The 17,862-nt window shown below is 41.7% G+C and overlaps 1 long non-coding RNA gene across 1 annotated transcript in view; it reads left to right on the forward strand.

The window, feature by feature from the left end:
* Positions 1–17,143, forward strand: part of LOC119566464 — a 34,149-nt gene extending 17,006 nt beyond the window's left edge. Inside the window, exons 2-3 of the long non-coding RNA XR_006291501.1 lie at positions 6,216–6,338; positions 15,690–17,143. This is a non-coding gene — a long non-coding RNA (uncharacterized LOC119566464). The remainder of the gene's footprint in view (positions 1–6,215; positions 6,339–15,689) is intronic.
* Positions 17,144–17,862: the final 719 nt, after the last annotated feature.

Consider the following 17,862-nt stretch of genomic DNA (forward strand, 5'->3'; position numbering starts at 1 on the left):
AGGACTGGATAAAAAGTATATAAGGACCATACAGTCATTGGCAATGGGACAGAACACACAAATCAGATCCAGATGCAAACTTTTCCAAATTTAAGGTGGGGAGAGGAGAGTTGGTTTGGTCCATTACAGATTCAAGCGCAGGGAGCAAAATTCAGCTCTTGACCCAGATGTGACCACCTTCATGGCTCTTGTGTTTTGGTTTGGGCTCAGTGCTACGAGCATTCTAACAATCAGATATACACAACCTAATCTACAATGACCATTCCCGGGTAATGTGGTCATCACAGGCCAAATTTTTCAGCTACGGCCCTAAACTTACATACACAGATTGAGTGCCCAGCTACTTGACTTGCCTGTGTAGCTGTCTGTATGCATGTAAAAACATGAGTCTGTTTTTGCCTGTGCAAAAATTTGCATTTGAGAGGTCAGCTGGAAACATGCTGCAAATGAGAGCCTGTGTGTAAATACTGCATTTTTAAAAGCCTTCATGAAGGAAGGAAAGCAAATTTAGCTCCTGGTTTAGGAAGACCCCTCTTGCACAAGAAGAAACTGTGCTGGACCCCCAAACAATCAAACACCCAATGGAAATTATTCTGACACAGGTTTTCTGTGTCAGTCAATGCGGTCCATGATCCTTTGGCCCTGGTTCTCTTAATAGAAGGAGTGTTATTTTAGACATCTTAGCATTAGGAATTATGGGGAGCTGGCAATTGCAAAATAGGAATGAAGTACAGAGAATGGCACTTTGAAATCATTTAACACGGCTTCATTTCTTTTTCAAGCCTAATAGAAAGCAAATGGAGCAGAGAAGTAGGATGCCTCAGGAGAACATCCCAGACCTCAACCTACACTCCTCTCCCACAAGACTAAAACAGATGTCACCACATGTATGCAGCAGGCTTATTATCTTCTAAGAGTCCACAGTGTTCAGTCAGGGTCCTGCCCCTTTGTGTAAATCACCCCAGTCCTTATTTTTTTTAAGTTGCACACTGAGTGTTAGACCTATAACTACCATTAATATCAATAGGAGTCACAAAACTAAAACTTTGTGCCATAACATATATTATAGGCATACATGCTTAAAAAGAAAGATAGTTGGGTGGAATAAAAAATAGGCTTAACTAATAGAATGGCCTAATGGATAGAGCACTGGGCTGGGACTCAGGAGAGCTGGGTTCTATTCCTGGCTCTGCCACTAGGCTATGTGGGGCAAATCACTTCACCACTCAGGGCCTCAGTTTTCTCATCTGTAAAATGGGGATAAAGATACTACCCTCTGTAAAGTGCTTTGAGATCAACAGATGAAAAGCACTATGTAAGAGGTAGTTATTATTAATGGTGAAAAGGAGGGAGGGGGTGTAAAGGAAAAAAGCCACAGCCATTTTCAAAGTAAAGAAATACTATGAAAATCTCTTTCAACCATAAGAATGTTTATTCTTATGAGGCATAGATGGCACTTTGCAGACCCCACTACATCTAAATTAGACTGGGCAGAGCACTTGAATAATATATGAAACAGTCCAGCCCTAATAGCTGGAAGAATAATGGGAGCTAATAGGATTTTCCCATCTCTAATTCCTACTAGCTCAGGAATGCTGGTTAAAAAGTGGTGAAAGTGATGGCGGTAGCTTTGGAGAGAATACAAAATACTTGTGTGTGCTGTAAAATAAGCCCTGAAGATGTGACCATGCTTGAATAATTCCTCTAGCCTAGCCCTGTATAAACACCATTTGGATTAGTTAGGGGTGCCCCAGCAGCAGCTTTTGCTTGTGCGCTCATCTAGTCAAGAATATACAGTTTTCATTTCCAGACTTCATGTTTCACTTGCGTGTATTTATTGAACTTTCTTTTTCCACTCTTGTCACTTCCTTGTCATCTTGCAGGGCCCAACCACAGTCTCACACCAAGCTCCTAGTTCCCTTATGTATTTGTATTGGAGCTACACCTAGGGATACCAATCAAGAATCAGGACCAGAGGCGATGCATGGGGGGGTGGGCATGAGGAGGCACATGTCCCCCCAGATTTCTGCCAGGGTGTATATGCCCTGCCCTGAAGGCCACTGCATACCACCAGAATCTTTACATTGAGACCCCCACCCTCCACTATCAACAGTTATGTGTCATCTCTGATCGGGACCTTGTCACGCTAATCACGATACAGACAAACACTAAAAAGAAAATCCCTGCCCCAAAGAGTCTAGGTCATGACAAGTGGCAACAGGAGGATGAGACAAAGAAGCAGGGGAGAAGAGAAGAGGATAACTATAAAGTGAACCAGTTAGTGTGCAGTAAGTGAGAGGTCTCTGCTCCCTAGCTGCCTAGCTGTTCTGCCAGTTGACTATAATTGATAGGCCTCTTGCTTTGTCATGGCAATTGTTTTGTGAAAAGTCCCTTGGGCATCCTGGTACAAAAGGGCAAGAGTCATAGAAACACAAAGTAAAGGAAGGCATCCCAAGAGTGAGAGTGTGTGTGTGTAATAAAACTTTTCTTTTCCAGTTTTGGTGTAAATTATGAGAGCAAACTCAATCCATCGCTCCAAATTTTAAAATAATTATAGATTAGAAAAAACAAATTAAGATAGATCCCAGCAGTGGACAGAAAAAACTTGGCAGCTGTCAAAGTTCTCAGCAAAATTTGGTTAGGACCATCACATCCATCCACTCTCAGATAAAGTGCCAATAGGTGCTTACTGGACAGTCCTTTCCCCAAGGAGCTCACAGTCTTGTTCAATTGACCCTTGTACAATTTTTAATCGAGCTTGGATTAAAAATGTACTTGAACCCTAGTACAGCATAAGTTATTCAGTGTGGCCTTAACACCAGTTTAGTATGTGCCCTGGTTAATGAAGTGAGCATTAAATAAATCAAGGCATATAATTGTACCAGGGATATCATTTCTGCTCTCCCTACTATATCCTCCAGTTACCCTCTGAACTATGTGATTTTTTAATACTGAAAAGCATGTTTTGACTTTGATTTCACATGCAAATGTATAAGAAAGCACTGTGGTATTCCGAGTTTGTGCTAACATTTTTATTTTCTTGCCATTACAGTTTTTGTGGACAGTAAAAATCACAGTCCACTCCCACAGAATAAAAAATAATATTTTAAAAGCTTCAAGATTTAGAGTATAATATATCAGGAATTTTGCCTCAGACAATCCACTCCACTATCGATGTGTTTTGTAATATAACAGGAAACCTTTTTTCCTTAGAATTGTGTTTGTAATGCTCCCAAATGTGATTGCAAATCACTGCCCCAGTTTATCATTATAATTAAATACAATAAAAAAGCCATCAAAACTGCTCACATTGCTTGCCAGAAACAAACTAACTGAACTTTTGCAGCACAAGGCAAACAACACACTGCCAAATCCTGCAGCCTTTACTCAACTCTTAGCCAGGCAAGACTCCCACCAGCACCAGTGATGAGTTTTACCCAAGTAAGGACAGAAAGAATTGGTAAACAATTTGCAGGGTTTTAATATCAGAATATTCCAGCAATAGCCATCTCTAATAGACACTTCCTTACAAAAAAACATGGAATTTTGCTGGTTATGAATGTTGGTTCTTTTATCTGTGCAATGCTCTGTGCCAAAACATTTCACAAAGATCATTACAAAATGCTGGGATAAATACATCCTTGATGAAATTCCACTGAGTTCAATAAGGTCACGCCAGGGATTAAATACTACCTTAGCGTGTAGATCTGAAGACAGTTATGAGATAGTACATGAACACCCCAAAGTACTTCTCTCAAGCTCTTAGTTTGTTGTACCAATAGTACAACTATTAAAGAATCCCTAAATTCACACTTATCCACTGGATGATAAAATGGAGCTAGTCTCTATTATTATCCTGTCCAGAGATCCTACAATATGGTGCTGTCCCTTGCTGTGGAGGGGGCAGCACCATGTATATGAAGTGGATGAAACGGTCAATCAAGGGCACCTCTGTGTAATAGCCATATTTTCCAGTCATTGAAATGATATTATGAAGCATTTTATGCTATAAAAGTTCTTTGATTCAGGTATCTGAGGAAAGTATTGCACTTATGTGCTATATAGACTGTCATGTCACATGGAAGGCAGCATGGGCTAGTGGTTAAAGTAGTTGACAGGAGTCAGCAGTTTTAGGAGATCTAGTTTTTAGTCTTGAAATTGCTACTGGCCTGCTCTGTGGCCTAACTCTTCTGTGACTCAGTTTCCACCTCTCCAAGAGGAGATCACAATAGCTAACATCATAAAGCATTTCAAGACCTCACATAAAAGCTGCTAAGTTCTAAGTCGTAGTAGCTGTCGTGGTCAGTCAACACATTTTGAACATGTGCCCAAAGATTCTTTGATGAGTATGCATTATACAACTCCAAATAACAACTAAATGTCCCTCTCGAGAGTGGAACTTGGAGAGTGGAAAGAGCAGTAAACATGAAACACAAAGAGAAAGCCACTGCTGAATGAGGTTACCCTGGCCTGAGCCTTTATGGCAGATGCATCAATGGACTCTCACAGATTTTATGCACAGGCAATTGCTTCTAATTTGGCAAGCAGAAGGCAGTTCTGGCTTCCAGCATGAAAAGAAGCAGAGTATCAGGGTAAAACTTACTAGTATCCTCCAAATATGTAGGGTGTAGTCCACATACTGAAGGGCTGAATAAAGAAGTGGCAGAATGCTCCCATCTTCCAAGCCTCAGACTAAGAAAAATAAACTCTTCAAGCAATTCAACAAAGTTCTCTTTGTTCATGGATAGGTCCAACAGATGAAATGGATCCAGTGCAAGAAACCAATCAAGGGATAGCTTTGCCAGAGGGGGAAGTTCAGAAAGAACCTTCTCTCTAAAAAAGGTTCCTCTAACAGAAGAAGTGTGTGACTATCACATGAGCCTCACAAAGTCCAGAATCAAAGCTGCTGATTCTGGTTTTACACAGTCTAAGCTGCACCAATGTCAAAAGAGTTCAGACTGGTGAAAGATCAGAATTAGTCCCAGGATGCAGGGAGGAGACCATCTTTAATCAAGCCAGAAGTGCTCAGATTCATGAAAGGTGCCTAGAAATGCTTCAGGAAGGAAATCATGTTAAACTGGTTCCCAATGCCAAGCTTTGTCCAATTCCCAGCATTAAGCCATGAAGAAGGCAGCCAGATGGCCATTATATATAGGAACAATCGAGTAAATCCTTCAGCTGGAGGATTCTTGATCATCTTTGTGATCCCAAAAAGACTGAGGGGGAAAGTGTTGCATTTGAAGTCCTTACCCAAGCATATCACAAACCCAAATTCAAATTAACGTTTTCCTCATCCGTCTTACTAACAATTTTACTGGAGGGCTTCCTGTCATCTATGGACTTGATAGATGTTTATCTTCAACGTGCCACTTCACGCCAGCCACAGAACTGTCCTCAAAGTTACATATGTTAGAACCACATTCAGTACAGGTGTCTTCTTTACAAATTGTCAGTGATGCCAAGGCTGTTTATGAAGATTCCCATATCAGTACTAGCACTTCTTCTATTTCAGACTCCCCACATCCACCCAAGCTTCCATTTAATGGGCTTCTGTCTCAGAGCAAGTCACAGCATGTGTCGGGAAACAATAGCAGGGACCTCAGCAGACCCCCTACAGCTGACTTTAGCTGAGCCATTCACCTGGAGAGGGTAGAGGGGAAACCGACTTCACCCTACAGCTGCTCTTAACATGGATAAATCTTGAGTCTCTTATGTGTGAGAGCAGAAGTGCCATGTGTTTTTCTTCAATCTAGGGTTATAGCGAGGCAGATCCCTATCCATCCTTCAGGGGAAATCTTTCTGTTGATTTCAGTGGTTTTTGGATTGGGCACTCGAAATAGGGGTTTTATTATTATTTATTTGTATTGTGATAATTCCTCAAGGCACCAACCAACATCAGGGCCCCATGGTGCTAGCTGCTCTACAAACACACAGGAGGGGACAGTCTCTGCCCAAATGAGCTTACATTCACCTTTTCCACCGGACTTCGTAATCCTCTCTGAGGGCCTCACCACCCTGAGGCTGGGTGTGGCTGAGATGTCAAATTTTAAAAAAATAATTTACATAAATAAAAGGTTTGCCCTTTGGTTCCCCAAAGCAACAAAACTAAATGAGCTTCCAAACATTAGGGCTTGCTGCTAAGCAAACAAACTACATTGCAATAGAGACACTGCAAACAGCGGATGCTTCAACCACCATACTTTCTCTGTATGTAGGCAGAACTTGCTGGAGCAAATCCTGAAGGGTTGGCTGATGGCTGAATTCCAGCAGTCTCCAGTACCTCCATAGATATGAACAAGCCCGCTGTGCCGGATGGCTCCAAGAACAGAAATTGTCAGGTAAGACCAATTTTTCTCTTTGGTCCATCATGTTAAACAACCTTGTGTTAACTGGTCCTTAAGAAATGAGAGCCTGATCCAAAGCACATTGGGATCAAAGGAAAAATCCCCACGATCTTCAATGGGATTTGTATCAGACCTATATTGACAAGTCCTAATGCAATCTACAGTGCATGATTATTTCACAGCTATTCAAACTGCAGGTGACCTTCCATATCACATGTTCCCTAATAGCCACCAGAGAGGGTTTAGACCACGTGTCAGGCTTAATTGTGGATTTTAACTTGGTTCAATAGTACTGAAATTAGGAATACCCTAATTGTTCTTTTGCTTCCCCTCTCCCCAATGTCTGGTATTAATGCAAGTGACCTTTCCTAGTGCCTGGTGAAAAAAAAAAATCAAGTTTGCACACTGAAACAATGGTACTATCATTGCAGGCTGAGTTAATCTAAACCCCACTACTTACAGTTGGAAAGCAATTTTTTATTACTGTAAATGTAAGATGAATAGTTTCAGAGAACCCAAATGATAATAGGGATAGGTCACTAAGGACCCTGCCTGACATTCTGTGCAGCCCCTTTTGACCCTAAGCACAACACCCGATTTGATTCACACAATCAAACACAGTCCTATAACCTCATTTCCAGTTATGTTTATGCACTATTTTTATTCCAAGTGTAACCCTTCTGCCCGTCAGAGTTGGCAGCAACAAGGGCCGGGTTCAGTATCTAGGGGTTCCATTCTAATAACACAATGCAAAACCGGCTTGCACCCCCACCCAGTGACCTGGGACAAATATATACCACCCCCGGTGGGCACCTCCAAAAGGCAATACTTCCCCTCTCACAAGCACAGAGTCTGAGTGTGGCAAAAAACCTTTTAATAACAGAGAGAAACAATGTGGCATTATGTTGGGGAAACACCACCAACAGGATTCATATGAGCAAACCCATGAGCAAAAAACCCACCCCAAGCAAATTGGGGCATGTCCTTTCCCTTTGGTTCTTGAGTCCAGCAACCCAAAATCACCCAAAGTCCCAAAAGTCCAACAACCCAAAAGTCTCTTGTCCCTGGTCAGGGCAGCCCCAGAGTTCACAAGTTTATCTGCAGAGTTCTACCTCCCAACCTGAGTGGAGATGGGGGGGGGGGGGTTAAAGGGCACCTTACATGGTCCAAAGCTGATTGCCCCACCTCTCCATGGGGCTCCGCTCTGCCAGCTATCCCCATGAGCTGCTCAGGGCATCCAACAAACTGCTCTGCTCCACCAGCCACTCTGATCTGCCAGCCATCCTGCAAACTGCTCTGCTCCAAGAGGCCGCTCTGCTCTGCCGCAAACTGCTCCGCAATATATCTTCAGGCTCCCCCACTACTTAACACAACATTCAATGATTTCAGCTCTCAGTAAGTTTAGGTCTTTTGTGATTTCAGCTTGTAGTAGGAGAGCCTCAGTGCTGGTGCACCTTTAGCCCAAAGTGAATTCAGCTCAGCAACCTGTAACTAGACTCCTAATGGGATCAAAATTCACTCTGATATTCCACAGTGGAAAGAGGAAGAAGTACAATTCGCATGTAAGGCCCTCACCAAGGGGCCCATACCACCAAATATTAATACTTGACCCTAAGTACCTCTCCATTCACTGGGAGTTGGAACCCTTGCCTAGCGAGTGCTGCTTAGTTGATGGTGAGTCCCTCCATCATAACAAAAGCCCAAGTACAGTTCCACGGTCCTTGATTCACATAATCAGGATAATAACAGTTTATTCCTGCCCCAATAACAGAGAAACTGGGGCTCCTACAGCCGCCAAAGTGACCATCTAGACAGGGTGGGTGTGCCTATGCAAATGAGATCAGCCCCTGAAGTTCTTTTCCACAACCCACCATGACTCACCACCAGATGTCAGGGTAGAGCTCATCCTGACTCTGCTTACACAAGTATTCTTTGGCAAGGTTTAAGAGCTCCTGAACTATTTAATAGCTACTTAAAAGAAACAACAAGCACTATTTACAGCAGATTTAACCTAGGGAAGCTAGACAAGTCATTATGTTTATAAGAAATGAGTGTGTTGGGACAGGATATGCAAGACACAGGCATCAATCAAAATGCTGCATGATTCATATGTGCATTAACAAGTTGAAAACAAAAATGGTCTTAGAAAGTTAAGGGCAGAATAGTTCAGTTATGAACATTTACAAGAAGTGGCTGACCTCACTGGGAACTGCAGGGGTTCAGCCCCCCTGAAAAATCAAGCCACTTATTTAGGTGCCTAGATCTGGATACCTAAGTCGAGGCAAGCACGTTCGAACATTTTGGCCATTATTTTCTTTTAATAATTATAATGATGATGCTGGTCATGAACAGGCTGCAGTGTGTGAATTCAGGTAGGGGCAGTAGGAAAGGGTATAGGATAAAGTGTCTCTGTTCTCTTAGGGCCTGACCCAAAGCCCATTGATACCAATGGAAAGATTCTCACGGACTTCTATGGGCTTTGGATCAGACCCTGAGAGAGCTTTTCTTTCTGTGGAATCCATTACTTCCCCTCCCCTTTTCTTGCTCAATTTGTTTTTTCCCTGATGTCAGAACTTTTTCCCAAATATTGGTAATAAATCTTTATAATCTTTGGCCTCTAATTGAGTCTTTCTTCCCAAGCACACTGTTGCATTGTATGTATGACTGGGTGGCTGAATGTTGCTCTGGCAATTACTCATGAAGAATTGCATGGTAATAACCACACTTGTAAGTATGTGTAGGTTGCAGCATCCCCTGTGGGTCTTTGTGGCAAATCATAAATTCCCATTTCCAGGAAAGTTTCAAAAGTTTTATTTTCTAAGAAGGAATGTTAATTATCAGAATCCAGATGACCTATCCCATTTCTCCATCCATTTTCACCCTTTTATGCCCAGTCTAGTGTAGCAGGTAGGAGCCCTAGAACAAGCAGATTTTATAGCAATAACCATCTCATAAATATTACACCCACATGGCTGTTTGCTCACGAGTTCTGCAAGGCTCCTGGGGAACCATGTCCTCAGAGGCTGCAGAGTAGCAATGAAGCTGCTCATCGGGCACTACTCCAAACCCAGGGCTTCCAATAATCGCCATGGCTGCCAAACCATTCTGTCTGGTGCAGTGGCTAGGGCACTAGCTTAGGATTTAGGAGACCTGACCTCAATTCCCTGCACTGCCACAGACTTCCTGTGTGACCTTGGGAAAGTCACTCAGCTGCTCTGTGCCTCAGTTTCCCCACCTGTCAAATTTAAATGATGGCACTACCCTACCTCACTGAGGTGCTGTGAGGATAAATACATTAAAGATTGTGAGGTGCTTAGATAATACATTAATGGGGAGCATATAAATACCATAGATAGACTAGCTTCAGAGTAACAGCCGTGTTAGTCTGTATTCGCAAAAAGAAAAGGAGTACTTGTGGCACCTTAGAGACTAACCAATTTATCTGAGCATAAGCTGTCGTGAGCTACAGCTCACTTCATCGGATGCATGTAAGTTCTAAAACTCCATTCCTTTCTGTTCCCAGCAAAAGCATCACACAGATAGACTAGTCAGTGGATCTATGTAGTTGTGAAGTCAACAGTCATATCCCCTGAACATCTTCAAAAAAACCCTCTGCATTAGGGTGGAGGGACCAGAGCCCATGACACAAAGATGGCACTGACTTCTTTGCAGACTCTCCACACCCAGCACCCCACCCTGTGAAACAGAACCACTCCAGTTTCCAAATTCCTTTCTGGCTTTGATGAAATTCATAAAGCTGAGCTGTATGTCTACTACTCACTGAAATGTACTGTTTTCATGTACATAAACTTTAGCATTCAGTGATATTTTGTAGAAGGGTAAACCGAGGCACAAAGAAATTTAGTGACTTGCCAAAGGTCACAGTGCAAGACAATAGCAGAGGTGCCAGTAGGACTCAGGTTGCTTGAGACTCAATCCTCTGTTCCAGTGATTAGACCAGAGGTGGGCAAACTACGGCCCGTGGGCCACATCCGGCCCATGGGACTGTCCTGCCCAGCCCTGGAGCTCCCGGACGGGGAGGGTAGCCCCTGGCTCCTCCCCCGCTGTCCCCCCTTCCCCACAGCCTCAGCTTCCCGCACCGCCAGCGCTCTGGCCTGCCGCTTCTGCTGAGCAGCGCGGCTGGCTCCAGCCAGGCAGCAAGACTGCTAGCTCCTGCCACTCTGAGTGGCATGGTAAGGGGGCGGGGAGAGGGGGGTTGGATAAGGAGCAGGGGGTCCTGGGGGGCAGTCAGGGGATGGGGAATAGGGGGGTTGGATAAGCGTGGGAGTCCCGGGGGGCCTGTCAGGGGCCGGGGTGTGGATAGGGGCCAGGGCAGTCAGGGACCAGGGAGAAGGGGGGGTTGGATAGGGGGTGGGGTACCAGGGGGGCAGTTAGGAGTGGGACATCCCGGAAGTGGGCGGTTGGGGACAAGGAGCAGGGGGGGTTGGATGGGGGAGGTCCCGGGCAGGGTGTCAGGGGACAAGGGGGGGTTGGATGGGGGGGGGGGTTCTGAGGAGGGCAGTCAGGGGGCAGGAAGTGGGAGGGGGAGGATAGGGGGCGGGGGCCAGGCTGTTTCGGGAGGCACAGCCTTCGCTACCCGGCCATCCATACAGTTTTGCAACCCCGTTGTGGCCCTCGGGCCAAAAAGTTTGCCCACCCCTGGATTAGACAATGCTGCTCAATATGTTTGATGTTCATGCTTGAACCTAGAATACACTTTTTTTTTAAAGTCTTTTTAAACTATCCTACAGGATCGATTAGGCACCAAATCTGTGTTTAAACTGGTCAGTCTCCGTATTGGCTGTTTTGATATCAATGAGTCAATATTCCAATAGCAGATGTAAGGATTTTTTTACATCAATATTTCATTTTCATTAAAATCAGTGTAACTTCTGCTAAGAGTTAATCCACTGAAACGTACAAATATGCAGGAAGGGCTCAAGAAGAATTACAATACCACTTCAAAAGGAGCTGGTTTAGGAGTCAGGACCCTACTTTTTGCAATAACTTATGCATCATGAACTTACTTAACTGGCAGAAGATAACATCTCACACTCCTAGTTTTACGACCTTGGGTTGACAACAGTGTAAACTGAAATTTTTGCTTACGGTAAAACTGGTGGAGTCCAATGACCAAAAATATTTTCATGCCCAAACTGATGTTTTATCAAAACAGTTTCCCCATTGTTATGTGCTTTCTGTTGTTACTAAATTTCTCTCTAATAAATGGCTATTCTGATGTTTCTGAGCAAAAAAAAAATTCTTGTTTTCTGAATAGGACTAATGTCAGTGAATAAGAAATATCTAAAACACAGAAAAAATATACTTTCCTAATTCAGATTTCACCAGAAAGCATTTGTTAGAAAGCACCAAATTATAAAACTTTACTGTTACCTTGTTCTCCCTACATCATGTCAGTTTAGTCACCTATTGGAAGAGTGTGAATCCTAGATTGTTAGCTTTCTGGGATAGGGGCTTATTGTCTTATGGTCATTTGTTCAGTGCCTAGTATAACACGGACATAATCCCTGCTTAGGGTCCTCAGGCACTACCAAAATGAAATCATGAACAATAATAAATTGTTATAATTAAGGGTAGATTTTCAAAGGAGCCTTGGGAAGATTGGCGCTCAAAATTTTTTGAAATTCAATGGGAGAAGGGTCCCTACATCTCTTAGGCTCCTCTGAAAGCCCAGCCTAGAAACACTATAAGGTTTGTTTTTTCTCCTGGGAGAGAAGTGTATTGAAAACATAACCTAACAACAATAATTCATATCACATAATTCACTGTCGTTTATCGTAAAATAATAAAAGAGAAAGGGAAATACGGGCATTTTACTTTAAAGGAGGATAACCTATCCATAACATGAAAAAGCCACAATTTCAGTTCGGAAAGACAATGCAACAGTGCCCTCCTCACCTTCCACTTTCAGCCCGAAAGCATGAGCCAGAAGCAGTGGAGGGTTAAAAAGAATGCATTTTGCCAGACATAATTGGCTGCCTGTTTTGATAGAATTTTAAGTGAATGAAGGGAATCCACTAACTATAATATATTGTGATTTTAGTAAAATACTTGATACTGTGTCTCATGAAGTTTTCTTTGAAAATTAGTTGGACTGGATAGACTAACTGACTTGGATAGAAACACTGTCCTATGGATTGAAACCTGACTAACAGACCATAAGCAAAGAGTGATCAATGGCAGTGTAGTACAGTTGGGGGAGATCTGCAGGGATTGAGGTTTGATCCAATATTATTGCACATCTCAAATGATTATCTCAAAGAGTGAGTAACCCTCAGTGAAATTCTCTGGCAGTACTAAAGTGGGAGAAGTTGTGAACAACAGTCATGAGAGAGGAATAACACAAAGGAACTTACAAATATTAGAAACATGGGCTAAAAATGAAAATCACATTGGCAAAATTCAAGTTAGTATATATAGGGAGAACCAATGGAACACAATCCCACATATAATCATTGGGAGGAATAAACATGAGAAGCAGCACTGTTGAAAGAGGCCGAGGGTTAAGTATGGACAGTACACATGAGGTGAGGTTGCAATGTCACATGGCAGCAAAATAAGGCACTTTTAGGCTGCATATGCAATGGCATCTCATGTGAGATTAACTCCTTCTCTGGCATGACTGTATCTGAATATTACATTCAGGTCTGGGCACCATATTCCCAGAAAGATGCTGACAAACTAGAAGGAGTTCACAGAATCATTGGCTGGAGGAACTGACATATGAGGAAACTAATTGTGCATTGATTAGCTAAACAATGACAAAGGCAGAACATCATAAAAATGTACAATTGTTCTCTATGTCCACTGAACATAGGACAAGAAGTAATCAGCTTAATCTGCAGCAAGCAAGATTTAGGTTAGATATTAGGATATTTCTAGCAACAAGGGTAGTTAAGCTCTGGAGTTTATTAGAATTCTTTGAGGGGGTCAACAACCATGTGGAGAAGGGTGATCCAGTAGATACACTGTATTTGATCTTTCCGAAAGCCTCTTAAAAGGTCCCACACCAAGGGCTCTTAAGCACAGTAAGCAGTCATGGGATAAGAGGGAAGCTCCTCTAATGGATCAATAACTGGTTAAAAGATAGGAAACAAAGGGTAGGAATAAATGAGTTTCACAATGGTGAAACACAATGGTGAGAGGTAAATAGATCCACAAGGACCTGTACTAAGACCTGTGATGTTCAGCATATTCATAAATGCTCTGGAAAAAGGGGTAAACAGTGAGGTGACAAAGTTTACAGACTATACAAAATTATTCAAGATATTTAAGTCCAAAGTGGACTATGTAGAATTAGGAAGAGATCTCACCAGGCCGGGTGACTGGGCAACAAAATGAGAGATGAAATTTAGTGTTGATAAATACAAAGTTATGCACATTGGAAAACATAATCCCAGCTATACATACAAAATGATGGGATCTAAATTAGCTGTTACCACTCAAGAAAGATCTTGGAGTCATCGTGGATAGTTTTCTGAAAACATCTGCTCAATGTGCAGCAGCTGTCAAAAACGCTACCAGAATGTTAAGAACTATTAGGAAAGGGACAGATAATAAGATAGAAAATATAATAATGCCACTGTATAAATCCATGGTATGCCCATACCTTGAACACTGCATGCAGTCCTGGTCACCCCATCTCAAAAGGGACACATTAGAATTGAAAAAAATACAGAAAAGGGCAACAAAAATAATTAGGGGTAGGGAACATCTTCCATATGAGGAGAGACTGAAACTGAGACTGTTCATCTTAGAAAAGAGGCAACTGAGGGGGGATATGATGGAGGTCTATAAAATCATGACTGGTGTGGAAAAAGTGATTAAAGAAATGTTATTTACCCCTTCACGAAACACAAGAACTAAAGGTGACCCAATGAAATTAATAAGCAGTAGGCTTAAAACAAACATAAGGAAGTACTTCTTCACACAATGCACAGTTAACCTGTGAAATTCATTGCTAAGGGTTGGTGTGAAGGCCAAAAGTATAACTGGGTTCAAAAAAGAATTAGATAAGTTCATGGAGGATAGGTCCATCAATGGCTATTAGCCAGGAGGGTCAGGGACACAACCCCATGCTCTGGGTGTCCCTAAACTTCTGACTGCCAGAATCTGGGACTGGACGGGAGACAGATCACTCAATAACTGCCCCATTCTGTTCATTCCTTCTGAAGCATCTGGCACCAGCCACTGTTGGAAGACAGGATATCGGGCTAGATGGACCATTGGTCTGATGTAGTGCAGCCAATCTTATGTTCTTAGTAGACTTCCAAGAGAGGTTGTGGAATCCCTATCATTAGAGATTTTTAGGAACAGGTTGGACAAATACCCATCAGGGATGGTCCAGGTTTACTTGGTCCTGCAGCAGCAAAAGAGCCTGGACTTGTCTTCTCAAGGTCCCTTCCAGCCCTAGATTCCTATGATTCTGTGATATGGCTGTTACTCCCTGTTCTGGATTTCTTCAGTGTTCCCTGTCTCCTCTCTGCCAGTCTTTTAGACTTTTAGCTCTTTGAGGCAAATACCTTGTCAGCATGCAAATAATAAATGTAATAAACAACAAGAAGTTACACAGACAAGATTTCTATGAATATTTCCAAATGAGGGTCAAGATTTTCAAAAGTCATATGTGACTTTGAATGCCTCAAATCCTTGGTGCCCAACTTGAAATATTTTTAAAGGGGCCTGATTTTCAGAAAATGCTGAAAAATCAAGACTTTTAAAGTGTCCCAATTTGGGCACCCAAAATTGGAGTAATCTAAGATTACTTTTTAAAATCGTGGCCATATCCTTAAACACAGAGGGCCACATTCTGCTCTTAGCAACAGGGATGTAAATATGACTCTGCCCCATTCTCTGAATTAAAGAGCAACAATGCCCTTTAGAAGACTCAATAGATATATATATATAAACCAAGATCACTAAAGGCAAATGCAAAATACACTCCTGTCTCATGGAGGACAAATATATATAAACACAAAGGAAATAGCAGAAAAATATGAAAATTAGTTTCAGTTTCAGATTGCAGAGCAGGGATGAAAGGAGATTTGCGCAGACGCATATAAATGCATCACTGCCGCAAGCTGGCGAGAATTTCAATGGAAAATAATCAAATATTTCTGTACACCAATCATACAAAACAAACTAGATTCAACTAAATCTGATTTATGCTGAAGACTGTGTGGTTAGAGAGGCATACATGCACATGGTGTTCTGGTTATATCTCAAAATTAAAGTTTGCTGGACTCAAAATTGTGTAACACTTATAAAGAGAGATTTCTCTCTTCTGTTTTTTTCAATCTCTTCTCTGAAAATTTCTGGGAGCAGTGTTGGAAACTACAGTAAGGCAACACAAAGAAAGTTATCTGTGGGGAATTGTGATCACTGCAGCAAAGAAATGAATCTTTATACTCTGGTTAAATTAATCAAGCCCTTCTGCTAAATGATGGTATCTGAAAATAAGGGACATACTGAAAATGGAAAGAATAGCAGCCAATCAGCAACAAGACCATCTGTTATTAACTAAAGAATATACAATAATGAAGCCAGATCTTCAACCAAAAATTAAACAAGAATAATACCTACACATTAAGAATAATAATTTACAACAAATACTTCAAAGCACCACTCATATATGGGGTTAATTTATAATTGTAAGACTTCTAATAGATTTCTGCTTTTATCACTCGGGGAAATTCACCTTATCTTTCGACATTAATAAAAAATGCCATATTTTTAAATGGGCATTAACTGCAGAAATAATAAGTGGGCAGATAATGGACAAGAAAATGTACTAAAATGGATGTAGACAAAAATTAAATGGCAAGATTACACAGTCTGTGTGGCTTTTCCTCTTGACCACTTTTAATTAAATGGCAATGTATTAAGACACAGTAAAATAGAAACCATTCTCTAATGGATGGCATCACTGTTTACAAAAGCAAATGCACCTTTGGATCACTAGTTTGTATTGTCTCACATTAGTAACAATCAAAATTCATTACTACATAGTGGCTATGGAGTGACATGCATTGACCATCTCAGTGAAGTCCCTAGTCAGCAAGTGTACATGACAGAAACAACCAACACAACTATAACACTTGGCAGGAGTCTCAGCAAAGAGGCCAAGGACTGCATCCACTTGAAGAATGAGCTATCTTCCTGTCCCTTATGGTCTGCCCCTACAGATCACAGTAGAAGTCCACTGACAGCACAGTATGGGAAAGCTCAGCTGTGGAAAATGTATTGAATATGAGCAGAGGAATGTGTAACAAGATTAGAAGATATAGATTCAGATGGTACTGAAGCTATACAGTATGTCAATAATCAGTAATGAACCACAGGCAGCCCAGATGAAGAAAGAAAGCACGGAAAGTGAATATGCTTTACAACAATGAATTCTTTTAAAAAAAAAACATGAACTCTTCTGAAAAGATATACACTGAAGAACATTATTGTTTGACTTTGGTGCATTCATTTCAGCAATCTTTGACAATATTCACAACACAGGCTCAATTAATTCAAACTTTTCTGATTCAAGACTTCCTGTAATCCAAAACAAGGTCAACTCCCCCAGCATGTATTGCCTTGAAAATTCCACTCTTAGTCAAAACCTTGACTGCTGGGGCTTACTCAGTGTCTCCCATGACATTCGGATGATCAAGGTTGTACTGTACTAGTGAGTCACATTAAATATTTTATCTAATGTAAGCGTATGTAATGTGCTGTATTTTCCTCATTGAAAAAATATTTGGTTTATTAAAGATAAAAGTTACACGTTGTACTTCTGTTCATGTTTTTGGCACTTTCAGCCTAACAATGGGCCAGATCATGGCCAACTGTTACACGGTCACACAGGAGCATAAGAGGAAGTTAAAATCACACTCCCCCACACTCCTGTCTGCATAATCTCCCCAGACACAGAGAGAAAAGCAGGGGCTGAGTGTCCAGCACATCTCAATCTTTCCCACATCAGAGAGGCACAGCTGGATTGGTTCCACCCACACACTAGCCAACAAAACTGAGCTTACATGGTGCGGACAGTAATCTCCCTTTCAATCCAACAATACCATCACCATTAATGCACACAAAGAGCTGAAAATCATATTGTGACATTCAACCTTAACCCCTGCATTCCAGTGTTATGTTGTTTAATCTTTCAATGACAATTATCAACTTAAAATTACTAGCCGGCACCTCTACGTAACATACACTAGAGAAAGAATTCAAAACTTCTTACCTATTCAAAAACACAAGTTTCTACCACGTACTTACTATTGACTTCCTCAAAATGTCAACTGCACAGTGTACACTACTAAATTAAATCTTACCCACTGAATTGTACAGATGCATACGGATTCATATGTTTACTAATAGTATGTTACACAACAAAGCAGCAAGTCAACCACTTGAAATCAAGGGTGAGCGCTGCCATGTGATTTTCCAGTTATTTGGGTTGGATACTGAAGTCAATGATATTGTTAAACTGAAAGTGAGAGTG

Source organism: Chelonia mydas, chromosome 6 (genome assembly GCF_015237465.2).
Source record: "Chelonia mydas isolate rCheMyd1 chromosome 6, rCheMyd1.pri.v2, whole genome shotgun sequence".
Taxonomy (NCBI): Eukaryota; Metazoa; Chordata; order Testudines; family Cheloniidae; genus Chelonia; species Chelonia mydas.